General features: G+C 46.8%; 1 pseudogene; it reads left to right on the top strand.

The window, feature by feature from the left end:
• The window catches only part of LOC124019769, a 110,054-nt pseudogene that overhangs the window by 59,650 nt on the left and 24,168 nt on the right, over positions 1-26,236 (top strand).

The raw sequence follows: 26,236 nt of genomic DNA on the forward strand, positions 1-26,236 counted from the left end.
TGCTGAATCACCAGCTAGCTACTGTACTAGAAGGTGGTGCTGAATCACCAGCTAGCTACTGTACTAGAAGGTGGTGCTGAATCACCAGCTAGCTACTGTACTAGAAGGTGGTGCTGAATCACCAGCTAGCTACTGTACTAGGTGGTGCTGAATCACCAGCTAGCTACTGTACTAGAAGGTGGTGCTGAATCACCAGCTAGCTACTGTACTAGGTGGTGCTGAATCACCAGCTAGCTACTGTACTAGGTGGTGCTGAATCACCAGCTAGCTACTGTACTAGAAGGTGGTGCTGAATCACCAGCTAGCTACTGTACTAGAAGGTGGTGCTGAATCACCAGCTAGCTACTGTACTAGAAGGTGGTGCTGAATCACCAGCTAGCTACTGTACTAGAAGGTGGTGCTGAATCACCAGCTAGCTACTGTACTAGAAGGTGGTGCTGAATCACCAGCTAGCTACTGTACTAGAAGGTGGTGCTGAATCACCAGCTAGCTACTGTACTAGAAGGTGGTGCTGAATCACCAGCTAGCTACTGTACTAGAAGGTGGTGCTGAATCACCAGCTAGCTACTGTACTAGAAGGATGGGTGCTGAATCACCAGCTAGCTACTGTACTAGAAGGATGTTGGTGCTGAATCACCAGCTAGCTACTGTACTAGAAGGTGGTGCTGAATCAGCAGCTGCTGAATGGTGCTGAATCACAGCTAGCTACTGTACTAGAAGGTGGTGCTGAATCACCAGCTAGCTACTGTACTAGAAGGTGGTGCTGAATCACCAGCTAGCTACTGTACTAGAAGGTGGTGCTGAATCACCAGCTAGCTACTGTACTAGGTGGTGCTGAATCACCAGCTAGCTACTGTACTAGGGTGGTGCTGAATCACCAGCTAGCTACTGTACTAGGTGGTGCTGAATCACCAGCTAGCTACTGTACTAGGTGGTGCTGAATCACCAGCTACTAGGTGGTGCTGAATCACCAGCTAGCTACTGTACTAGGTGGTGCTGAATCACCAGCTAGCTACTGTACTAGGTGGTGCTGAATCACCAGCTAGCTACTGTACTAGAGGAAAGCCCAGTATCCCCTGGGGGCTCCTTCAGTTCCATTAGCATCAGGGAAGTCCTGGATTATAACTACAGCCATTAGACTGGACCTCATTCACTATCACAGATGCACCAAATCAGACCACCCCAATGAGGTGCAGGGTCATGCTACTAGCAGGGTGGCCCGGGGAGGTTAGATTGAACCAATCAGTCATCCTCAGGTGTTCTTATTGACCACTGCTGACCTTATGGTGACCCCTCATGGATTTGGAATCACAATTCTTGACGATCCCTCTGCCATTTCCCCTCAGAGAAAGCTGTGTGTCTTCCTCCATGTATTACCCAGTCTGGCTGCTCCTCGCTGCACCAGGACTGACTGCTGTCCTGTTGCCAGTGTCTCTTCCAGTAAGGAGAGGGAAACACCCAGTTCCTCCTTCCCAATCAGTTTAGGGCTATGAGTCTGTACAGCCTTAACTGGTGACCAGCCGATCACAGACAGACAGGTAAATCACTGATTCCCCCAGATAGTCTACGCAGCTCAGACAAGTTGTCCGCTCCAGAACCAGCAGGGTCAGCCCCTTATCTTTCTTCCTCTCCTTCCATCTCATCCCACCTCTACCTTCTTCCCCCTTTCCTGCCGTTCCCTGCCCATTCTCCCTCCACTTCCTGCGTTGATCACCACTACTATCTACCTCCTTCCACTTCCTGCGTTGATCACTACTCTCACCCTTCTGCCTCTGTCGGCATGGCGATGACCTTGTGTTCGATGAGCGAGAGGGAACCCTGTGTGTTTGTGTGTGTGTACGCTGTAAGCCAGCTCCCACTACTAATCTGAGCCATTGAATAATAAATAAAAAGGCCCAGCCAGCCAAGGGAGTTGGTGTTTATCCTTCCAGATGCTTATGGTTGTTTACAACGGTGTAGAATACCACTAGTGTCTGTCCTGTTGTTTACCACGGTCTAGAATACCACTAGTGTCTGTCCTGTTGTTTACCACTAGTGTCTGTCCTGTTGTTTACCACTAGTGTCTGTCCTGTTGTCTACCACTAGTGTCTGTCCTGTTGTTTACCACTAGTGTCTGTCCTGTTGTTTACCACGGTCTAGAATACCACTAGTGTCTGTCCTGTTGTTTACCACTAGTGTCTGTCCTGTTGTCTACCACGGTCTAGAATACCACTAGTGTCTGTCCTGTTGTTTACCACTAGTGTCTGTCCTGTTGTTTACCACTAGTGTCTGTCCTGTTGTTTACCACTAGTGTCTGTCCTGTTGTTTACCACGGTCTAGAATACCACTAGTGTCTGTCCTGTTGTTTACCACTAGTGTCTGTCCTGTTGTCTACCACTAGTGTCTGTCCTGTTGTCTACCACTAGTGTCTGTCCTGTTGTTTACCACTAGTGTCTGTCCTGTTGTTTACCACTAGTGTCTGTCCTGTTGTTTACCACTAGTGTCTGTCCTGTTGTTTACCACTAGTGTCTGTCCTGTTGTTTACCACTAGTGTCTGTCCTGTTGTCTACCACTAGTGTCTGTCCTGTTGTTTACCACTAGTGTCTGTCCTGTTGTTTACCACGGTCTAGAATACCACTAGTGTCTGTCCTGTTGTTTACCACTAGTGTCTGTCCTGTTGTTTACCACTAGTGTCTGTCCTGTTGTTTACCACTAGTGTCTGTCCTGTTGTTTACCACTAGTGTCTGTCCTGTTGTTTACCACGGTCTAGAATACCACTAGTGTCTGTCCTGTTGTCTACCACTAGTGTCTGTCCTGTTGTTTACCACTAGTGTCTGTCCTGTTGTCTACCACTAGTGTCTGTCCTGTTGTCTACCACTAGTGTCTGTCCTGTTGTTTACCACTAGTGTCTGTCCTGTTGTTTACCACTAGTGTCTGTCCTGTTGTTTACCACTAGTGTCTGTCCTGTTGTTTACCACGGTCTAGAATACCACTAGTGTCTGTCCTGTTGTTTACCACTAGTGTCGGTCCTGTTGTTTACCACTAGTGTCTGTCCTGTTGTTTACCACGGTCTAGAATACCACTAGTGTCTGTCCTGTTGTTTACCACTAGTGTCTGTCCTGTTGTTTACCACTAGTGTCTGTCCTGTTGTTTACCACTAGTGTCTGTCCTGTTGTTTACCACTAGTGTCTGTCCTGTTGTTTACCACTAGTGTCTGTCCTGTTGTTTACCACGGTCTAGAATACCACTAGTGTCTGTCCTGTTGTTTACCACTAGTGTCTGTCCTGTTGTTTACCACGGTCTAGAATACCACTAGTGTCTGTCCTGTTGTTTACCACTAGTGTCTGTCCTGTTGTTTACCACTAGTGTCTGTCCTGTTGTTTACCACGGTCTAGAATACCACTAGTGTCTGTCCTGTTGTTTACCACTGTCTAGAATACCACTAGTGTCTGTCCTGTTGTTTACCACTAGTGTCTGTCCTGTTGTTTACCACTAGTGTCTGTCCTGTTGTTTACCACTAGTGTCTGTCCTGTTGTTTACCACTAGTGTCTGTCCTGTTGTTTACCACTAGTGTCTGTCCTGTTGTTTACCACTAGTGTCTGTCCTGTTGTTTACCACTAGTGTCTGTCCTGTTGTTTACCACTAGTGTCTGTCCTGTTGTTTACCACTAGTGTCTGTCCTGTTGTTTACCACTAGTGTCTGTCCTGTTGTTTACCACTAGTGTCTGTCCTGTTGTTTACCACGGTCTAGAATACCACTAGTGTCTGTCCTGTTGTTTACCACGGTCTAGAATACCACTAGTGTCTGTCCTGTTGTTTACCACGGTGTAGAATACCACTAGTGTCTGTCCTGTTGTTTACCACTAGTGTCTGTCCTGTTGTTTACCACTAGTGTCTGTCCTGTTGTTTACCACTAGTGTCTGTCCTGTTGTTTACCACTAGTGTCTGTCCTGTTGTTTACCACTAGTGTCTGTCCTGTTGTTTACCACTAGTGTCTGTCCTGTTGTTTACCACGGTCTAGAATACCACTAGTGTCTGTCCTGTTGTTTACCACGGTCTAGAATACCACTAGTGTCTGTCCTGTTGTTTACCACGGTGTAGAATACCACTAGTGTCTGTCCTGTTGTTTACCACGGTCTAGAATACCACTAGTGTCTGTCCTGTTGTTTACCACTAGTGTCTGTCCTGTTGTTTACCACGGTCTAGAATACCACTAGTGTCTGTCCTGTTGTTTACCACTAGTGTCTGTCCTGTTGTTTACCACTAGTGTCTGTCCTGTTGTTTTTGGTCAGGCCCTGGAAAGTTATTTAACTACTTCACCTTGCCAGAGGAGAGGACTAGTAAACCCTGTGTGAAGAGGTGTCACCTTGCCAGAGGAGAGGACTAGTAAACCCTGTGTGAAGAGGTGTCACCTTGCCAGAGGAGAGGACTAGTAAACCCTGTGTGAAGAGGTGTCACCTTGCCAGAGGAGAGGACTAGTAAACCCTGTGTGAAGAGGTGTCACCTTGCCAGAGGAGAGGACTAGTAAACCCTGTGTGAAAAGGTGTCACCTTGCCAGAGGAGAGGACTAGTAAACCCTGTGTGAAGAGGTGTCACCTTGCCAGAGGAGAGGACTAGTAAACCCTGTGTGAAGAGGTGTCACCTTGCCAGAGTAGAGGACTAGTAAACCCTGTGTGAAGAGGTGTCACCTTGCCATAGGAGAGGACTAGTAAACCGTGTGTGTGTGTGTGTGTGTGTGTGTGTGTGTGTGTGTGTGTGTGTGTGTGTGTGTGTGTGTGTGTGTGGTTGTAGCTCCTCACATATCATTTCTGCGTGAACAACAGTTACTGCATCAGCATGTGGGTGGTGTTGGTGGGGGTTAGTGGGTGTAGCCTCACTATAAAGTTATATTTACTAAGAAGCAGCAGGTCAAATGGATACAGGAATGTTTCTGTTGTATTATATGACATGGACAACACCCAGTTTATACAGCCTACAGTGGATGTCCATGTTCCTTCCAGGAAGTAGTATAGAACAATAAGGGCCACACACTGTTAACTTCTCTAGGGTAGGGGGCAGCATTGGGGATTTTGGATGAAAAGCGTGCCCAAATTAAACTGCCTGCTTCTCAGCCATAAAAGCTAGAATATGCATATAATAGTATATTTGGATAGAAAACACTCTGAAGTTTCTCAAACGGTTTGAATGATGTCTGTGAGTGTAACAGAACTCACATGTCAGGCAAAAACCTGAGAAAAAATCCAACCAGGAAGTGGGACATCTGAGGTTTGTAGTTTTTCAACTCTTGGCCTATCGAATACACAGTGTCTATGGGGTCATATTACACTTCCCAAGGCTTCCACTAGATGTCAACAGTCTTTAGAACCTTGTTTGATGCTTCTACTGTGAAGTGGGGGAGAATGAGAGGGAATTGAGTCAGGTCTGCCAGAGAGCCACAATCTCAGTCTCACACGTTCACGTGATAGTTAGCTCAGTTCCATTCCATTTCCACAGACAAAGGAATTCTCTGGTTGGAACATTATTGAAGATTTTTGTTAAAAACATCCTAAAGATTGATTCTATACATCGTTTGACATGTTTCTATGGACTGTAACGGAACTTTGACTTTGACTTTTCGTCTGCTCCTAGTGATCGCGCGTCGTGAGTTTGGATTGTGTACTGAACGCGCTAACAAAAAGGAGGTATTTGGACATAAATGATGGACATTATCGAACAAAACAAACATATTTCTTGTGGAACTGCGATTCCTGGGAGTGCATTCTGATGAAGATCATCAAAGGTTAATGAATATTTATAATACTATTTCTGACTTCTGTTGATGACACAACATGGCGGATATCTGTTTGGGTTGTTTTGGTCTCTGAGCGCTGTACTCAGATTATTGCATGGTGTGCTTTTTCCGTAAAGTTTCTTTGAAATCTGACAGCGGTTGCATTAAGGAGAAGTGGATCTATAATTCCATGCATAACAGTTGTATCTTTTAGCAATGTTTATTATGAGTATTTCTGTAAATTGATGTGGCTCTCTGCAAAATCACCGGATGTTTTGGAACTACTGAACATAACGCGCCAATGTAAACTCCGATTTTTGGATATAAATATGAACTTTACTGACCGAACAAAACATTAATGTATTGTGTAACATGAAGTCCTATGAGTGTCATCTGATGAAGATCATCAAAGGTTAGTGATCAATTTAATATGTTTCTGCTTTTTGTGATTCCTCTCTTTGGCTGGAAAAATGGCTGTGTTTTTCTGTGACTTGGCTCTGACCTAACATAATCGTTTGGTGTGTTTTCGCCGTATAGCCGTTTTGAAATCGGACACTGTGGCTGGATTTACAACAAGTGTATCTTTAAAATGGTGTGAAATACAAGTATGTTTGAGGAATTTTAATTATGAGATTTCTGTTGTTTTGAATTTGGCGCCCTGCAGTTTCACTGTCTGTTGACGAGGTGGGACGCTACCGTCCCGCGTACCCTAGAGAGGTTAAAGATCCCTTCCAGGAACCAGTATAGGACAATAAGGGCCACACACTGTTAAAGATCTCTTCCAGGAACTAGTATAGGACAATAAGGGCCACACACTGTTAAAGATCCCTTCCAGGAACTAGTATAGGACAATAAGGGTCACACACTGTTAAAGATCCCTTCCAGGAACTAGTATAGGACAATAAGGGCCACACACTGTTAAAGATCTCTTCCAGGAACTAGTATAGGACTATAAGGGCCACACACTGTTAGATATCTCTTCCAGGAACCAGTATAGAACAATAAGGGCCACACACTGTTAAATATCTCTTCCAGGAACTAAGTATTTTAGTGCTCTGAAATACATTTACTGTACAGGGTAATATATTATTAGGGTAATATAAACGTTTTGATTTCAGCTATCGAAACTTGGCCTGCTGTCAACTGAACTGTGTGTTTTCCAGTACATGCCTGTCTTAAGACGTGTACACACACAACATTCACACACACCAAGTCACGGTTCCATTTCCAGTACATGCCTGTCTTAAGAAGTGTACACACACCAAGTCACGGTTCCATTTCCAGTACATGCCTGTGTTAAGACGTGTACACACACACCAAGTCACGGTTCCATTTCCAGTACATGCCTGTCTTAAGACGTGTACACACACAACATTCACACACACCAAGTCACGGTTCCATTTCCAGTACATGCCTGTCTTAAGAAGTGTACACACACACATTCACACACACCAAGTCACGGTTCCATTTCCATTACATGCCTGTCTTAAGAAGTGTACACACACAACATTCACACACACCAAGTCACGGTTCCATTTCACATTTTTGATTTGTTTCATCTTATTTCGGCTGCTAAAATAAACCACATTTGATTTTCCTTTGTCATTATTATTACCTGGTCATTTATATTTACGTTCATCACGTTTGTGTTTGTCCGTTTTTTTGTGTTTTTTTTTTCTTAATTTCTTAAGGATGTTAAGTTGAAAGACGAGGAGTGTGAAAGGCTTTCTAAAGTCAGGGACCAACTGGGCCAGGAACTGGAGGAGCTCACTGCTAGCCTGTTTGAGGTTGGTCCGACCGGCTAATTCATCCCCCCCAGAAACACTGAGACGGCCCTCCTTGTGATCAGTGTTTTGGTTTCGCTCCTCCCTTTTTCTTACGGAGCTAGATTAACAGTTTCCATCCTCTCTCTCTGTCTCCTTTCTCTCCTCCCTTCTCTTACGGAGCTAGATGAACAGTTTCCATCCTCTCTCTCTGTCTCCTTTCTCTCCTCCCTTCTCTTACGGAGCTAGATGAACAGTTTCCATCCTCTCTCTCTGTCTCCTTTCTCTCCTCCCTTCTCTTACGGAGCTAGATGAACAGTTTCCATCCTCTCTCTCGGTCTCCTTTGTCTCTCCTCCCTTTTCTTACGGAGCTAGATTAACAGTTTCCATCCTCTCTATCGGTCTCCTTTGTCTCTCCTCCCTTTTCTTACGGAGCTAGATGAACAGTTTCCATCCTCTCTCTCGGTCTCCTTTGTCTCTCCTCCCTTCTCTTACGTAGCTAGATTAACAGTTTCCATCCTCTCCTCCCTTCTCTTACGTAGCTAGATTAACAGTTTCCATCCTCTCTCTCGGTCTCCTTTGTCTCTCCTCCCTTCTCTTACGTAGCTAGATTAACAGTTTCCATCCTCTCTCTCGGTCTCCTTTGTCTCTCCTCCCTTCTCTTACGTAGCTAGATTAACAGTTTCCATCCTCTCTCTCTCTCTCGGTCTCCTTTGTCTCTCCTCCCTTCTCTTACGTAGCTAGATTAACAATTTCCATCCTCTCTCTCTCGGTCTCCTTTGTCTCTCCTCCCTTCTCTTACGTAGCTAGATTAACAGTTTCCATCCTCTCTCTCTCTCGGTCTCCTTTGTCTCTCCTCCCTTCTCTTACGGAGCTAGATGAACAGTTTCCATCCTCTCTCTCTCTCTCGGTCTCCTTTGTCTCTCCTCCCTTCTCTTACGTAGCTAGATTAACAGTTTCCATCCTCTCTCTCGGTCTCCTTTGTCTCTCCTCTCCTGTTTTCAAAGCTCTTGTTAGTTTGTAAAGACACTAACCTGCTTTTCTCTGGGTGTTTGGTTCCAGCTGTGACTCTGACTCGGGTTGTCTTGACTTGTGTTTGGTTGCTGGGTTCTCTGTTTTGTGTCAGGAGTCGGTAGGGGTTAGAGGTCAGGGCGATGAGTGATGCATTGTGGGTCTAACGTCTCGTGCCTTCTTACAGGAAGCTCACAAGATGGTGCGTGAGGCCAACATCAAACAGTCGACTGCTGAGAAGCAGCTGAAGGAAGCTCTGAACAAGGTGAGGACTGACCCATTCACAACCATTTTCAATACTACTGTGTCTACATGACTGTTACCCTCATGGAAATGGAGTGGCTGACCCAGTCTGATAGTCTTCTAATGACAATTCTGCAGGTGTGTGTGTCTGGGATGGAGTGCTGGCTGATTTATGTGCTGCCTCTTCACTAAAGGTGTCAGTCACACCACTACAGCCTCCCGGTTGGCTGGTAATGGGAGCCACAGGGGCTGACTGACTGTAGTGCACCATGTCTGGCTGCTTTAATAGCAGGTTGTATCAGTCACACCACTACAGCCTCCCGACTGGCTGGTAATGGGAACCACAGGGACTTGACTGACTGTAGTGCTCCATGTCTGGCTGCTTTAATAACAGTCCTGTAGATCATATATCAGTCTGACAGTAACAGTCCTGTAGATCATATATCAGTCTGACAGTAACAGTCCTGTAGATCATATATCAGTCTGACAGTAACAGTCCTGTAGATCATATATCAGTCTGACAGTAACAGTCCTGTAGATCATATATCAGTCTGACGGTAACAGTCCTGTAGATCATATATCAGTCTGACAGTAACAGTCCTGTAGATCATATATCCTATCAGTCTGACAGTAACAGTCCTGTAGATGATATATCCTATCAGTCTGACAGTAACAGTCCTGTAGATCATATATCAGTCTGACAGTAACAGTCCTGTAGATCATATATCCTATCAGTCTGACAGTAACAGTCCTGTAGATGATATATCCTATCAGTCTGACGGTAACAGTCCAGTAGATCATATATCAGTCTGACAGTAACAGTCCTGTAGATCATATATCAGTCTGACGGTAACAGTCCAGTAGATCATATATCAGTCTGACAGTAACAGTCCTGTAGATCATATATCAGTCTGACAGTAACAGTCCTGTAGATCATACATCAGTCTGACAGTAACAGTCCTGTAGATCATATATCAGTCTGACAGTAATAGAAGTTAGACCTGTTCCTCACCTCTCCCTGTCAGAACGGTGTGAGACGAGACAGATAGACCTGTATCTATATAGTTCTATATGTGTGATGTTCCTCCCCCAGATTGATGTGCTCCAGGCGGAGGTGTCGGCCCTGAAGACCTTGGTCCTGTCCACGTCCCCACCTCCCCTGTCACGACCTTCCTGGGGGCTCCAAGGCTCCCTTCAAGAAGGGTCACGGCCGCAACAAGAGTACGAGCAGCGCCATGCTGGGCAGCGGGCAGGAAGTGAGCGGCACACAGCCCATCATACGAGACTGTAGAGAGGTAACACACACACACACACACACACACACACACACACACACACACACACACACACACACACACACACACACACACACACACACACACACACACACACACACACACACACACACACACACACACACACACACACACACACACACATGGACGTAACACACACAGACATGCAGTCAGATGTAATCACCCTCCTGCTCTTGTCTTCCTGAACTATTTCACTGCTGGCTGTTTCAGTTTCCCTGCTTCATTTAAATGGCAGATGGCTCCACATGTCAGCCAGGGCTTCTGCTCTGCTCTCCACATGTCAGCCAGGGCTTCTGCTCTGCTCTCCACATGTCAGCCAGGGCTTCTGCTCTGCTCTCCACATGTCAGCCAGGGCTTCTGCTCTGCTCTCCACATGTCAGCCAGGGCTTCTGCTCTGCTCTCCACATGTCAGCCAGGGCTTCTGCTCTGCTCTCCACATGTCAGCCAGGGCTTCTGCTCTGCTCTCCACATGTCAGCCAGGGCTTCTGCTCTGCTCTCCACATGTCAGCCAGGGCTTCTGCTCTGCTCTCCTCTGCACATGTCAGCCAGGGCTTCTGCTCTCCACATGTCAGCCAGGGCTTCTGCTCTCCACATGTCAGCCAGGGCTTCTGCTCTGTTCTCCACATGTCTGCCAGGGCTTCTGCTCTGCTCTGCACATGTCAGCCAGGGCTTCTGCTCTGCTCTGCACATGTCAGCCAGGGCTTCTGCTCTGCTCTGCTCTCCACATGTCAGCCAGGGCTTCTGCTCTGCTCTCCACATGTCAGCCAGGGCTTCTGCTCTGCTCTCCACATGTCAGCCAGGGCTTCTGCTCTGTTCTCCACATGTCAGCCAGGGCTTCTGCTCTGTTCTCCACATGTCAGCCAGGGCTTCTGCTCTGCTCTCCACATGTCAGCCAGGGCTTCTGCTCTGCTCTCCACATGTCAGCCAGGGCTTCTGCTCTCCACATGTCAGCCAGGGCTTCTGCTCTCCACATGTCAGCCAGGGCTTCTGCTCTCCACATGTCAGCCAGGGCTTCTGCTCTCCACATGTCAGCCAGGGCTTCTGCTCTGTTCTCCACATGTCTGCCAGGGCTTCTGCTCTGCTCTGCACATGTCAGCCAGGGCTTCTGCTCTGCACATGTCAGCCAGGGCTTCTGCTCTGCTCTCCACATGTCAGCCAGGGCTTCTGCTCTGCTCTGCTCTCCACATGTCAGCCAGGGTTTCTGCTCTGCTCTGCTCTCCACATGTCAGCCAGGGCTTCTGCTCTGCTCTCCACATGTCAGCCAGGGCTTCTGCTCTGCTCTCCACATGTCAGCCAGGGCTTCTGCTCTGCTCTCCACATGTCAGCCAGGGCTTCTGCTCTGTTCTCCACATGTCAGCCAGGGCTTCTGCTCTGCTCTCCACATGTCAGCCAGGGCTTCTGCTCTGCTCTCCACATGTCAGCCAGGGCTTCTGCTCTGTTCTCCACATGTCAGCCAGGGCTTCTGCTCTGCTCTCCACATGTCAGCCAGGGCTTCTGCTCTGCTCTCCACATGTCAGCCAGGGCTTCTGCTCTGCTCTCCACATGTCAGCCAGGGCTTCTGCTCTGCTCTGCACATGTCAGCCAGGGCTTCTGCTCTGCTCTGCACATGTCAGCCAGGGCTTCTGCTCTGCTCTGCACATGTCAGCCAGGGCTTCTGCTCTGCACATGTCAGCCAGGGCTTCTGCTCTGCACATGTCAGCCAGGGCTTCTGCTCTGCTCTCCACATGTCAGCCAGGGCTTCTGCTCTGTTCTCCACATGTCAGCCAGGGCTTCTGCTCTGCTTTCCACATGTCAGCCAGGGCTTCTGCTCTGCTCTCCACATGTCAGCCAGGGCTTCTGCTCTGCTCTGCACATGTCAGCCAGGGCTTCTGCTCTGCACATGTCAGCCAGGGCTTCTGCTCTGCTCTGCACATGTCAGCCAGGGTTTCTGCTCTGCTCTCCACATGTCAGCCAGGGCTTCTGCTCTGCTCTCCGCATGTCAGCCAGGGCTTCTGCTCTGCTCTCCGCATGTCAGCCAGGGCTTCTGCTCTGCTCTCCACATGTCAGCCAGGGCTTCTGCTCTGCTCTCCACATGTCAGCCAGGGCTTCTGCTCTGCACTCCACATGTCAGCCAGGGCTTCTGCTCTGCTCTCCACATGTCAGCCAGGGCTTCTGCTTTGCTCTCCACATGTCAGCCAGGGCTTCTGCTCTGCTCTCCACATGTCAGCCAGGGCTTCTGCTCTGTTCTCCACATGTCAGCCAGGGCTTCTGCTCTGTTCTCCACATGTCAGCCAGGGCTTCTGCTCTGCTCTCCACATGTCAGCCAGGGCTTCTGCTCTGCTTTCCACATGTCAGCCAGGGCTTCTGCTCTGCTCTCCACATGTCAGCCAGGGCTTCTGCTCTGCTCTGCACATGTCAGCCAGGGCTTCTGCTCTGTTCTCCACATGTCAGCCAGGGCTTCTGCTCTGCTCTCCACATGTCAGCCAGGGCTTCTGCTCTGCTCTCCACATGTCAGCCAGGGCTTCTGCTCTGTTCTCCTCTCCGCATGTCAGCCAGGGCTTCTGCTCTGCTCTCCACATGTCAGCCAGGGCTTCTGCTCTGCTCATGTTTTATACGTGCTGTGGGTTCTGTTGAGACCTGGTTTATCATCAACTCCTTATTGATTCATGTTGCCTGAGCAGTGAGTCATTTATGCAGTTCTCCTACTCCCTCCCTCCCTCCCCCTCCCTCCCCCTCCCTCCCTCCCTCCTCCCTCCCTCCCTCCCTCCCTCCCTCCCTCCCTCCCTCCCTCCCTCCCTCCCTCCCTCCTACCCCCTCCCTCCCTCCTACCCCTCCCTCCTCCTCCTACTCCCCCCCCCCTCCTCCTCCCTCCCTCCTCTTCCTCCCCCCTCCCTCCCTCCTCTTCCTCCCCCTCCCTTCCCCCTCCCTCCTCCCTCCCTCCCTCCCTCCTCCTCCCTCCCCCTCCCCCCCTCCCTCCCCCTCCCTCCCCCTCCCCCTCCCTCCCCCTCCCTCCCCCTCCCTCCTACCTCCTCCCTCCCTCCTACTCCCTCCCTCCCTCCTACTCCCTCACTCCCTTATTCCCTCACTCCCTCACTCCCTCCTCCTCCCTCCCTCCCTCCCTCACTCACTCACTCACTCCCTCACTCCCTCCTCCTCTCTCCCTCACTCCCTCCCTCACTCTCTCCTCCTCCCTCACTCTCTCCTCCTCCCTCACTCCCCCCTCCCTCCCCCCTCCCCCCTCCCCCTCCCTCCCTCCCTCCCTCCCTCCCTCCCTCCCTCCCTCCCTCCCTCCCTCCCTCCCTCCCTCCCTCCCTCCCTCCCTCCCTCCCTCCCTCCCTCCCTCCCTCCCTCCCTCCTACTCCCTCCCTCCCTCCTACTCCCTCCCTCCCTCCCTCCCTCCCTCCCTCCCTCCTACTCCATCCCTCCTACTCCATCCCTCCTACTCCATCCCTCCTACTCCATCCCTCCTACTCCCTCCCTCCTACTCCATCCCTCCTACTCCCTCCCTCCAGTGACCCTCATGAAGCTGGACTATCAGTAGGTATGAATAGGAGTGAAACTGAGATCTGTGAGCACTGTAATACAGCAGAATGAATCGTCCATAACTATCTTCCTGGAGGAGGCTGAAGAGGGGATCTGGATGTGTGGTCTGTTGGTGTGTGGAAGTTATGTTGTCCAGGTATGTGTGTGATATTAAAGTGTCTACTTTGCTCCTCCTCCTCTTCTTCCACCCCGACTCCTCCTTCCTCCACCCCTGACTCCTCCTTCCTCCACTCCTCCTCCTCTCCCTCCACCCCTACTCTTCCTGCTCCTGCTCCTCCTCCTCTTCCTCCACCCCTGACTCCTCCTTCCTCCACTCCTCCTCTTCCTGCTCCTCCTCCACCCCTACTCTTCCTGCTCCCACTCCTCTTCCTCCACCCCCCTACTCCTCCTCCTGCTCCTACTCCTCCTTCCTCCACCCCTACTCTTCCTGCTCCTCCTCCTCCTTCCTCCACCCCTACTCTTCCTGCTCCTCCTCCTCCTTCCTCCAACCCTACTCTTCCTGCTCCTCCTCCTCCTTCCTCCACCCCTACTCTGCCTGCTCCTCCTCCTCCTTCCTCCACCCCTGACTCCTCCTTCCTCCACTCCTCCTCCTCTCCCTCCACCCCTACTCTTCCTGCTCCTGCTCCTCCTCCTCTTCCTCCACCCCTGACTCCTCCTTCCTCCACTCCTCCTCTTCCTGCTCCTCCTCCACCCCTACTCTTCCTGCTCCCACTCCTCTTCCTCCACCCCTACTCTTCCTGCTCCCACTCCTCTTCCTCCACCCCCCTACTCCTCCTCCTGCTCCTACTCCTCCTTCCTCCACCCCTACTCTTCCTGCTCCTCCTCCTCCTTCCTCCACCCCTACTCTTCCTGCTCCTCCTCCTCCTTCCTCCACCCCTACTCTTCCTGCTCCTCCTCCTCCTTCCTCCAACCCTACTCTTCCTGCTCCTCCTCCTCCTTCCTCCACCCCTACTCTGCCTGCTCCTCCTCCTCCTTCCTCCACCCCTACTCTTCCTGCTCCCACTCCTCTTCCTCCACCCCTACTCTCCCTGCTCCTATGCCTCCTTCCTCCACCCCCTACTCCTCCCCCTGCTCCTACTCCTCTTCCTCCACCCCCTACTCCCCCTTCTGCTCCTCCTCTTCCTCCACCCCTACTCTGCCTGCTCCTCCTCCTCCTTCCTCCACCCCTACTCTTCCTGCTCCCACTCCTCTTCCTCCACCCCCTACTCCTCCTTCCTCCACCCCTACTCTTCCCGCTCCTATACCTCCTTCCTCCACCCCCTACTCCTCCCCCTGCTCCTACTCCTCTTCCTCCACCCCCTACTCCCCTTCTGCTCCTCCTCTTCCTCCACCCCTACTCTTCCTGCTCCTACTCCTCCTTCCTCCACCCCTACTCTTCCTGTTCCTCCTCCTCCTTCCTCCACCCATACTCTTCCTGCTCCTCCTCCTCCTTCCTCCACCCCTACTCTGCCTGCTCCTCCTCCTCCTTCCTCCACCCCTACTCTTCCTGCTCCCACTCCTCTTCCTCCACCCCCTACTCCTCCTCCTCCTCCTTCCTCCACCCCTACTCTTTCTGCTCCTATACCTCCTTCCTCCACCCCCTACTCCTCCCCCTGCTCCGACTCCTCTTCCTCCACCCCTACTCCCCCTTCTGCTCCTCCTCTTCCTCCACGCCCTACTCCCCCTTCTGCTCCTCCTCTTCCTCCACGCCCTACTCCCCCTTCTGCCTCTCCTCCTTCCTCCACCCCTACTCCCCCTTCTGCTCCTACTCTTCTTCCTCCACCCCTACTCTTCCTGCTCCTACTCTTCTTCCTCCACCCCTACTCCTCCTCCTGCTCCTCCTCCTTCCTCCACCCCTACTCTTCCTGCTCCTACTCCTCTTCCTCCACCCCCCTACTCCTCTTCCTCCACCCCCCTACTCCTCTTCCTCCACCCCCTTACTCCTCTTCTTCCACCCCCTACTCCTCTTCTTCCACCCCCTACTCCTCTTCTTCCACCCCCTACTCCTCTTCCTACTCCTCCTCTTCAGCTGGACAGTCTCCTGTTTAGTGAGTTTAAGTTGTGGAAGGAGGAGCCCAGTCTGGAGAGGAACAGCTCCTTCCTGGAGAGAGTCTACAGAGAGGACATCTACCCCTGTCTCACCTTCTCAAAGAGTGAGGTACACACACACACACACACACACACACACACACACACACACACACACACACACACACACACACACACACACACACACACACACACACACACACACACACACACACACACACACACACACACACACACCCCCCTCACCTCCTCCAGGTACACTAATGCCCAGTGCAGGATGTATGATAGTTCATAAAGACCTATTCTGTGTCCTGCATGTCGTCAGCGCTATGATTTTAAAACTCTAGCTGTTAACATTGTTTTACCAAGTGCTCTCTGTTTTGTCTGGTTTCATCAAGTACCCTCTGGGCTTCCGTAGGGACCACAGATGGACTCACCAGTCTAAACTTCTTTCACTCCTTAGTACCTGTGGTCGTATCCATATTCCATCAGGGAGCAGTATAATGTCTGGAGCTGTTATAACCTGTGTATTCCATCAGGGAGCAGTATAATGTCTGGAGCTGTTATAACCCAGTTTGTGTATTCCACCAGGGAGCAGTATAATGTCTGGAGCTGTTATAACCTGTGTATTCCATCAGGGAGCAGTATAATGTCTGGAGCTGTTATAACCTGTGTATTCCATCAGGGAGCAGTATAATGTCTGGAGCTGTTATAACCTGTGTATTCCATCAGGGAGCAGTATAATGTCTGTTATAACCTGTGTATTCCATCAGGGAGCAGTATAATGTCTGTTATAACCTGTGTATTCCATCAGGGAGCAGTATAATGTCTGGAGCTGTTATAACCTGTGTATTCCATCAGGGAGCAGTATAATGTCTGGAGCTGTTATAACCTGTGTATTCCATCAGGGAGCAGTATAATGTCTGGAGCTGTTATAACCTGTGTATTCCATCAGGGAGCAGTATAATGTCTGGAGCTGTTATAACCCTCTCGTGTTGTCATTAGTGTTCTGTACTAGTGTTGTCATTAGTGTTCTGTGCTAGTGTTGTCATTAGTGTTCTCTGCTAGTGTTGTCATTAGTGTTCTCTGCTAGTGTTGTCATTAGTGTTCTCTGCTAGTGTTGTCATTAGTGTTCTCTACTAGTGTTGTCATTAGTGTTCTCTACTAGTGTTGTCATTAGTGTTCTCTACTAGTGTTGTCATTAGTGTTCTCTACTAGTGTTGTCATTAGTGTTCTCTACTAGTGTTGTCATTAGTGTTCTGTACTAGTGTTGTCATTAGTGTTCTGTGCTAGTGTTGTCATTAGTGTTCTCTACTAGTGTTGTCATTAGTGTTCTGTACTAGTGTTGAAATTAGTGTTCTGTACTAGTGTTGTCACCATACCACCATTTTCACTTCCAACCCAATACCAATACCCAATACCAATACCCAATACCAATACCCAATACCAATACCATAGTAAACTATCACGAGACTCTATAGCATCACATCACTTGATACAAAAACTATATCACACATATTAAAGGCATATTAGCCAAAGTTACAGAATGGCACTTGATCCAGACGGATAAACTCAGCTTTTGAGTTCAATATCATTACATTTTAAATGCTTTACTTGCAACATTGTTCATGGAGACAACCGTATATATAGAATAAATTATACAATCATATACAATCAATTAGACTTTTACCAATCTGACTACATAACTCCATAATGGTAATCAGTTATTGGAATGGTCCATCTCTATTGGTTAACTGGGTAAATCAGGATGTCGACTAGGTCTATTCATAATACAGGTGAATGTATATTATTCAATAGGAGTGTATAGGAGTTGTTTTGGCTGATTTCATGACGACAAACAATCCCTTTTCATGTACGACTTATTGGTGACGGCTAAGAGAACATATTGTACTGATTAACAACATTTGCGTAGGGGAAAAAAAGCAATCTCTTCTTTATAGAAGTGTGCGCCGTCTCTTTAAATGAGTGTCATTTGTTAGGCTGATTGTGGCTATGGAATCTACTGGAAACCAGGAGGAGGCAAAGGAGAGAATTTAGTTTTTGGTGCTGCAAGGTAGACTAAGTCAATTAATAAAGTTTGTGGTGACAATCAGCTTTAAAATCAGCGTGTTTTGAATTATGGTTTGGATATTATCACAAAGAAAGTACGAGGGTAGTGAATTCAGCTGTAGTCGAGTTAGGAAAGTTAGCCTACATTTTAAACCTGGAAGCTACCGGTATCCTCCTGCATTGTTAAACATTTCTGGCCTGTATGGACATTGTTTTGCGAACCGTAATGAACAATTTCATTTCGGTCCGAGTGGCATTATTCAAGCGTGTCAGTGTCTGTGCAGCATGAGTGGGGACTGTGGAGCTAATGCAGCCCAGAACAGTCTAAAATATACAGAAGTTTCACTGTATCCTGCAACACTATTCTGTACTCTGAATAGACTGATCTGTTACACTGCCCTCTTGTGGCAGAATAGAGGTACTGACAGATAAGAAAAACTGACACTTACTGAAAGAAGTATTTAGAAATGTTGACTAAAACTAGAAGTAACTGAAGCAGTACTGTCTATAAATATAATGTACTTTCACCCTGACCCCTAACATCTGACCTCATCTTGGAGGCTGTGGACTTAAGGTGGGCTTCAGAGCACTTTCACCCTTAACTCTAACCTCTCCTGTAGCTGGGGTCGGCCATCTTGGAGGCAGTGGAGAGGAACACGCTCAGTGTGGAGCCGGTGGGCTTCCAGACGCTGCCTGTCGTCAAGGCCTCTGCTGTGGAGTGTGGAGGACCAAAGTGAGTACGCTAACAACTACCTCAGCTGACAACTACCCCAGCTGACAACTACCCCAGCTGACAACTACCCCAGCTGACAACTACCCCAGCTGACAACTACCCCAGCTGACAACTACCCCAGCTGACAACTACCCCAGCTGACAACTACCCCAGCTAACACGCTGACCACGACCCCAGCTAACACGCTGACCACGACCCCAGCTAACACGCTGACCACGACCCCAGCTAACACGCTGACCACGACCCCGCTAACACGCTGACCACGACCCCGCTAACACGCTGACCACGACCCCCGCTAACACGCTGACCACGACCCCGCTAACACGCTGACCACGACCCCAGCTAACACGCTGACCACGACCCCAGCTAACACGCTGACCACGACCACCCCAGCTAACCCAACTGACGACTACCCCAGCTAACCCGGCTAACGGCTAACTCTGCTAACGACTAGCCCAGCTAACACACTGACTACCCCAGCTAACCCAGCTAACGACTAGCCCAGCTAACAACTACCCCAGATAACACACTGACTACCCCAGCTAACCCAGCTAACGACTAGCCCAGCTAACGACTACCCCAGCTAACACACTGACTACCCCAGCTAACCCAGCTAACGACTAGCCCAGCTAACGACTACCCCAGCTAACACACTGACTACCCCAGCTAACCCAGCTAACGACTAGCCCAGCTAACTATCCCAGCTAACACACTGACTACCCCAGCTAACAACTACCCCAGCTAACACACTGACTACCCCAGCTAACAACTACCCCAGCTAACACACTGACTACCCCAGCTAACAACTACCCCAGCTAACACACTGACTACCCCAGCTAACAACTACCCCAGCTAACACACTGACTACCCCAGCTAACAACTACCCCAGCTAACACACTGACTACCCCAGCTAACAACTACCCCAGCTAACAACTACCCCAGCTAACAACTACCCCAGCTAACCCGGCTAACGACTAGCCCAGCTAACAACTACCCCAGCTAACACACTGACTAGCCCAGCTAACAACTACCCCAGCTAACACACTGACTACCCCAGCTAACACACTGACTACCCCAGCTAACCCGGCTAACGACTACCCCAGCTAACAACTACCCCAGCTAACAACTACCCCAGCTAACACACTGACTACCCCAGCTAACAACTACCCCAGCTAACAACTACCCCAGCTAACCCAGCTAACGACTAGCCCAGCTAACAACTACCCCAGCTAACACACTGACTAGCCCAGCTAACAACTACCCCAGCTAACACACTGACTAGCCCAGCTAACTACCCCAGCTAACACACTGACTACCCCAGCTAACCCGGCTAACCACTACCCCAGCTAACCCAGCTAACAACTACCCCAGCTAACACACTGACTACCCCAGCTAACCCAGCTAACAAATACCCCAGCTAACAACTACCCCAGCTAACAACTACCCCAGCTAACAACTACCCCAGCTAACAACTACCCCAGCTAACACGCTGACTACCACTGCTCATTGTTTACAGCGACAGTTTGGAACTCTGTAGAGAGTGATGCAACCGAGGACAGACTCTAATTTATTCTTTATACACTCTACCCACTTCAGCTCTCGATGGTCCCTTTCTGTGAGCTTGTGTGTCCTACCACTGTTTTTCTCCTAGATGTTTCCACTTCACAATAACAGCACTTACAGTTGACCAGGGCAGCTCTAACAGGACAGCATTTTGACTAGCTTGACTTGTTGAAAAGGTGGCATCCTGTGACTGTGCCACTTTGAAAGTCACTGAGCTCTTCAGTGAGGCCATTCTACTGCTAATGTTTGTCTATGGAGATCGCATGGCGGTGTGCTCAGTTTTCTACACCTGTCAGCAACGGGTGAGGTAGAAATAGCCGAATCCACTGATTTTGAAGGGGTGTCCACATACTTTTGAATAATAGTGTATCTCCATGTCTGTGTTTAATATGCTCTCCTTCTGCTCTGTCTACAATATGAATCAGTAATCATCTCTCTAGAATCCTAGGGGAGATTACAATGTACTGAAACTGCTATCCTCCTTCCTCACCCAACCGTGACCAATCAGAATCCCCGCTGACAATTGACTTCCTGATAATGTCTCTGACCTTGGTTAGAATATTGGGTGGATTAAAGTCGCTCTGGATAAGAGCGTCTGCTAAATGACTTAAATGTAAATGTTAAAGGAGATTATTTGTTCAAGTTGGGAGGAAGAAGAGAGAATTGGGGGAATGATGTTTTTGTTCTCAGTGGTTCCCTGTCTGTGTGAAGGGAATACAATGTGTTTACCCAAAGACCTCATTCATTCTGGTTCCACCCTGCTCTCTCACCATTTCTTTCATTCTTCCTCGATGTGTCTCTCTCTCGCTCTGTGTGTCTCTCCCCCTCGCTCTGTGTCTCTCCCCCTCGCTCTGTGTCTCTCCCCCTCGCTCTGTGTGTCTCTCCCCTCGCTCTGTGTGTCTCTCTCTCGCTCTGTGTGTGTCTCTCTCTCGCTCTGTGTGTGCCTCTCTCCCCCTCGCTCTGTGTGTGCCTCTCTCCCCCTCGCTCTGTGTGTGCCTCTCTCCCCCTCGCTCTGTGTGTGCCTCTCTCCCCCTCGCTCTGTGTGTGTCTCCTCCATCCCTCTCTTTCTATTCCTTAAACATGATCAGTCCAGTTAGGCTGACCAGGCCTGGTCTCTCAATGTGCTGTGATGTTGAGCTTTAGGTGATTAGGTGAATTAGGTGATTAGGTGAAATTCAGCTGTTTTCAGGGCAATACTGGGCCTCATTCTTACCACTTGGGTTCAGAATGGTCTTTCTTACCACTTGGTTTCAGAATGGTCTTTCTTACCACTGTCTCTCTGTTTCTTGTCTCTCCTCACAGAAAGTGTGCCCTTAGTGGCCAGACCAAAACCTGCAAGCACAGAATCAAGTTTGGTGATTCCAGCAACTATTACTACGTGTCTCCTTTCTGTCGTTATCGGGTGAGTTTTACCACGTCTACAGCCTTCTCATTTATCAACCTGTAATCCCCTACGACGTCTACAGCACTCTCATTTATCAACGTGTAATCCCCTACGACGTCTACAGCCCTCTCATTTATCAACCTGTAATCCCCTACGACGTCTACAGCCCTCTCATTTATCAACCTGTAATCCCCTACGACGTCTACAGCCCTCTCATTTATCAACCTGTAATCCCCTACGACGTCTACAGCCCTCTCATTTATCAACCTGTAATCCCCTACGACGTCTACAGCCCTCTCATTTATCAACCTGTAATCCCCTACGACGTCTACAGCCCTCTCATTTATCAACCTGTAATCCCCTACGACGTCTACAGCCCTCTCATTTATCAACCTGTAATCCCCTACGACGTCTACAGCACTCTCATTTATCAACCTGTAATCCCCTACGACGTCTACAGCACTCTCATTTATCAACCTGTAATCCCCTACGACGTCTACAGCACTGTCATTTATCAACCTGTAATCCCCTACGACGTCTACAGCACTCTCATTTATCAACCTGTAATCCCCTACGACGTCTACAGCACTGTCATTTATCAACCTGTAATCCCCTACGACGTCTACAGCACTGTCATTTATCAACCTGTAATCCCCTACGACGTCTACAGCACTCTCATTTATCAACCTGTAATCCCCTACGACGTCTACAGCACTCTCATTTATCAACCTGTAATCCCCTACGACGTCTACAGCACTCTCATTTATCAACCTGTAATCCCCTACGACGTCTACAGCACTCTCATTTATCAACCTGTAATCCCCTACGATGTCTACAGCACTCTCATTTATCAACCTGTAATCCCCTACGACGTCTACAGCACTCTCATTTATCAACCTGTAATCCCCTACGACGTCTACAGCACTCTCATTTATCAACCTGTAATCCCCTACGACGTCTACAGCACTCTCATTTATCAACCTGTAATCCCCTACGACGTCTACAGCACTCTCATTTATCAACCTGTAATCCCCTACGACGTCCACAGCACTCTGTTTTATCAACGTCTAATTCCCTGCATAAGAAAAGGATTCATGTTCACCAGTCTAGACATTTAACCTTGATCTCTCCCTCTCTCTCTCTCTCTCCAGATCACGTCAGTTTGTAACTTCTTTACCTACATCCGCTACATCCACCAAGGGCTGGTCAAGCTGCAGGACGGTGAGATCGGCTAGCAGTGCATTTCCTGTGACGCTGCAGCCATGTTGTTTTGCCTACAGTCACATGTGAATACACTTTGTCTTTAGTGGTTTCAGCTAATGTGAAGCTTTGGATGGATCCCATGGATGGACGTGCTATCAGGAAACCACAGTACATATGAATAAGTCATGTTGAGTAGTGTTTCTTATGGACCCAGTGGGGCTGTAGATCCTGCTAACTCAGCAGCAATCTGACATGGTGGAATCCTATCAGCATAGAAATGGAATACCTAGAATGGGGAATTCCCCATTCACCTCAACATTCTGATTCTATTTCTATGTCCATTACCGTAGAGGGTGGAGGCTCATCAGTCACACAGCTCATTTAGAGAAGTCTCCTCAAGGTTACCGACTAGCACAAGAACGCCATTGTTTTTCAATAGAGGAGACGAGTTCGGAGCCAAGCGATGATGTTTTTAACGTAGCCATGGAATGGCTGTTCTAGCATTTTGTCGTTTATAGGATTCTCACAATCTACAACAGTAGCCTTACTGGCAGTCTTTAGTCTCCAGTTGTCATGCTGACTATGTCCCAAAAGTATAGTCAGAATGTGTTATAATGTCCCTACAGTATAGTCAGAATGTGTTATAATGTCTCTACAGTATAGTCAGAATGTGTTATAATGTGTTATAATGTCCCTACAGTATAGTCAGAATGTGTTATAATGTCTCTACAGTATAGTCAGAATGTGTTATAATGTGTTATAATGTCCCTACAGTATAGTCAGAATGTGTTGTAATGTCTCTACAGTATAGTCAGAATGTGTTGTAATGTCTCTACAGTATAGTCAGAATGTGTTATAATGTGTTATAATGTCCCTACAGTATAGTCAGAATGTGTTATGTCTCTACAGTATAGTCATAATGTGTTATGTGTTATAATGTGTTATAATGTCCCTACAGTATAGTCAGAATGTGTTATGTCTCTACAGTATAGTCATAATGTGTTATGTGTTATAATGTGTTATAATGTCCCTACAGTATAGTCAGAATGTGTTATAATGTCTCTACAGTATAGTCATAATGTGTTATAATGTGTTATAATGTCCCTACAGTATAGTCAGAATGTGTTATAATGTCCCTACAGTATAGTCAGAATGTGTTATAATGTGTTATAATGTCCCTACAGTATAGTCAGAATGTGTTGTAATGTCCCTACAGTATAGTCAGAATGTGTTATAATGTGTTATAATGTCCCTACAGTATAGTCATAATGTGTTATAATGTGTTATAATGTGTTATAATGTCCCTACAGTATAGTCAGAATGTGTTATAATGTGTTATAATGTCCCTACAGTATAGTCATAATGTGTTATAATGTCCCTACAGTATAGTCAGAATGTGTTATAATGTGTTATAATGTCCCTACAGTATAGTCATAATGTGTTATAATGTGTTATAATGTCCCTACAGTATAGTCAGAATGTGTTATAATGTCTCTACAGTATAGTCAGAATGTGTTATAATGTGTTATAATGTGTTATAATGTGTTATAATGTCCCTACAGTATAGTCATAATGTGTTATAATGCATTATAATGTCCCTACAGTATAGTCAGAATGTGTTATAATGTGTTATAATGTGTTATAATGTCCCTACAGTATAGTCATAATGTGTTATAATGTGTTATAATGTCCCTACAGTATAGTCAGAATGTGTTATAATGTGTTATAATGTCCCTACAGTATAGTCAGAATGTGTTATAATGTGTTATAATGTGTTATAATGTCCCTACAGTATAGTCATAATGTGTTATAATGTGTTATAATGTGTTATAATGTCCCTACAGTATAGTCATAATGTGTTATAATGTGTTATAATGTGTTATAATGTGTTATAATGTCCCTACAGTATAGTCAGAATGTGTTATAATGTGTTATAATGTCCCTACAGTATAGTCATAATGTGTTATAATGTGTTATAATGTCCCTACAGTATAGTCAGAATGTGTTATAATGTGTTATAATGTGTTATAATGTCTCTACAGTATAGTCAGAATGTGTTATAATGTGTTATAATGTCCCTACAGTATAGTCATAATGTGTTATAATGTGTTATAATGTCTCTACAGTATAGTCATAATGTGTTATAATGTGTTATAATGTCCCTACAGTATAGTCATAATGTGTTATAATGTGTTATAATGTCTCTACAGTATAGTCAGAATGTGTTATAATGTGTTATAATGTCCCTACAGTATAGTCAGAATGTGTTATAATGTGTTATAATGTGTTATAATGTGTTATAATGTGTTATAATGTCCCTACAGTATAGTCAGAATGTGTTATAATGTGTTATAATGTCCCTACAGTATAGTCATAATGTGTTATAATGTCCCTACAGTATAGTCAGAATGTGTTATAATGTGTTATAATGTCCCTACAGTATAGTCATAATGTGTTATAATGTCCCTACAGTATAGTCAGAATGTGTTATAATGTGTTATAATGTCCCTACAGTATAGTCAGAATGTGTTATAATGTGTTATAATGTCCCTACAGTATAGTCAGAATGTGTTATAATGTCTCTACAGTATAGTCAGAATGTGTTATAATGTGTTATAATGTCTCTACAGTATAGTCATAATGTGTTATAATGTGTTATAATGTCTCTACAGTATAGTCAGAATGTGTTATAATGTCTCTACAGTATAGTCAGAATGTGTTATAATGTGTTATAATGTGTTATAATGTCCCTACAGTATAGTCAGAATGTGTTATAATGTCTCTACAGTATAGTCAGAATGTGTTATAATGTGTTATAATGTCTCTACAGTATAGTCAGAATGTGTTATAATGTGTTATAATGTGTTATAATGTCCCTACAGTATAGTCATAATGTGTTATAATGTCCCTACAGTATAGTCAGAATGTGTTATAATGTGTTATAATGTGTTATAATGTCCCTACAGTATAGTCAGAATGTGTTATAATGTCCCTACAGTATAGTCAGAATGTGTTATAATGTGTTATAATGTGTTATAATGTCCCTACAGTATAGTCATAATGTGTTATAATGTGTTATAATGTCCCTACAGTATAGTCAGAATGTGTTATAATGTGTTATAATGTGTTATAATGTGTTATAATGTCCCTACAGTATAGTCAGAATGTGTTATGTGTTATAATGTCCCTACAGTATAGTCAGAATGTGTTATAATGTGTTATAATGTGTTATAATGTGTTATAATGTCCTACAGTATAGTCAGAATGTGTTATAATGTGTTATAATGTGTTATAATGTCCCTACAGTATAGTCATAATGTGTTATAATGTGTTATAATGTCTCTACAGTATAGTCATAATGTGTTAATGTGTTATAATGTCCCTACAGTATAGTCATAATGTGTTATAATGTGTTATAATGTCCCTACAGTATAGTCAGAATGTGTTATAATGTGTTATAATGTCCCTACAGTATAGTCAGAATGTGTTATAATGTGTTATAATGTCCCTACAGTATAGTCAGAATGTGTTATAATGTGTTATAATGTCCCTACAGTATAGTCATAATGTGTTATAATGTGTACAGTATAGTCATAATGTGTTATAATGTCCCTACAGTATAGTCAGAATGTGTTATAATGTGTTATAATGT

The sequence above is a fragment of the Oncorhynchus gorbuscha genome, unplaced genomic scaffold (assembly GCF_021184085.1).
Source record: "Oncorhynchus gorbuscha isolate QuinsamMale2020 ecotype Even-year unplaced genomic scaffold, OgorEven_v1.0 Un_scaffold_675, whole genome shotgun sequence".
Taxonomy (NCBI): domain Eukaryota; kingdom Metazoa; phylum Chordata; class Actinopteri; order Salmoniformes; family Salmonidae; genus Oncorhynchus; species Oncorhynchus gorbuscha.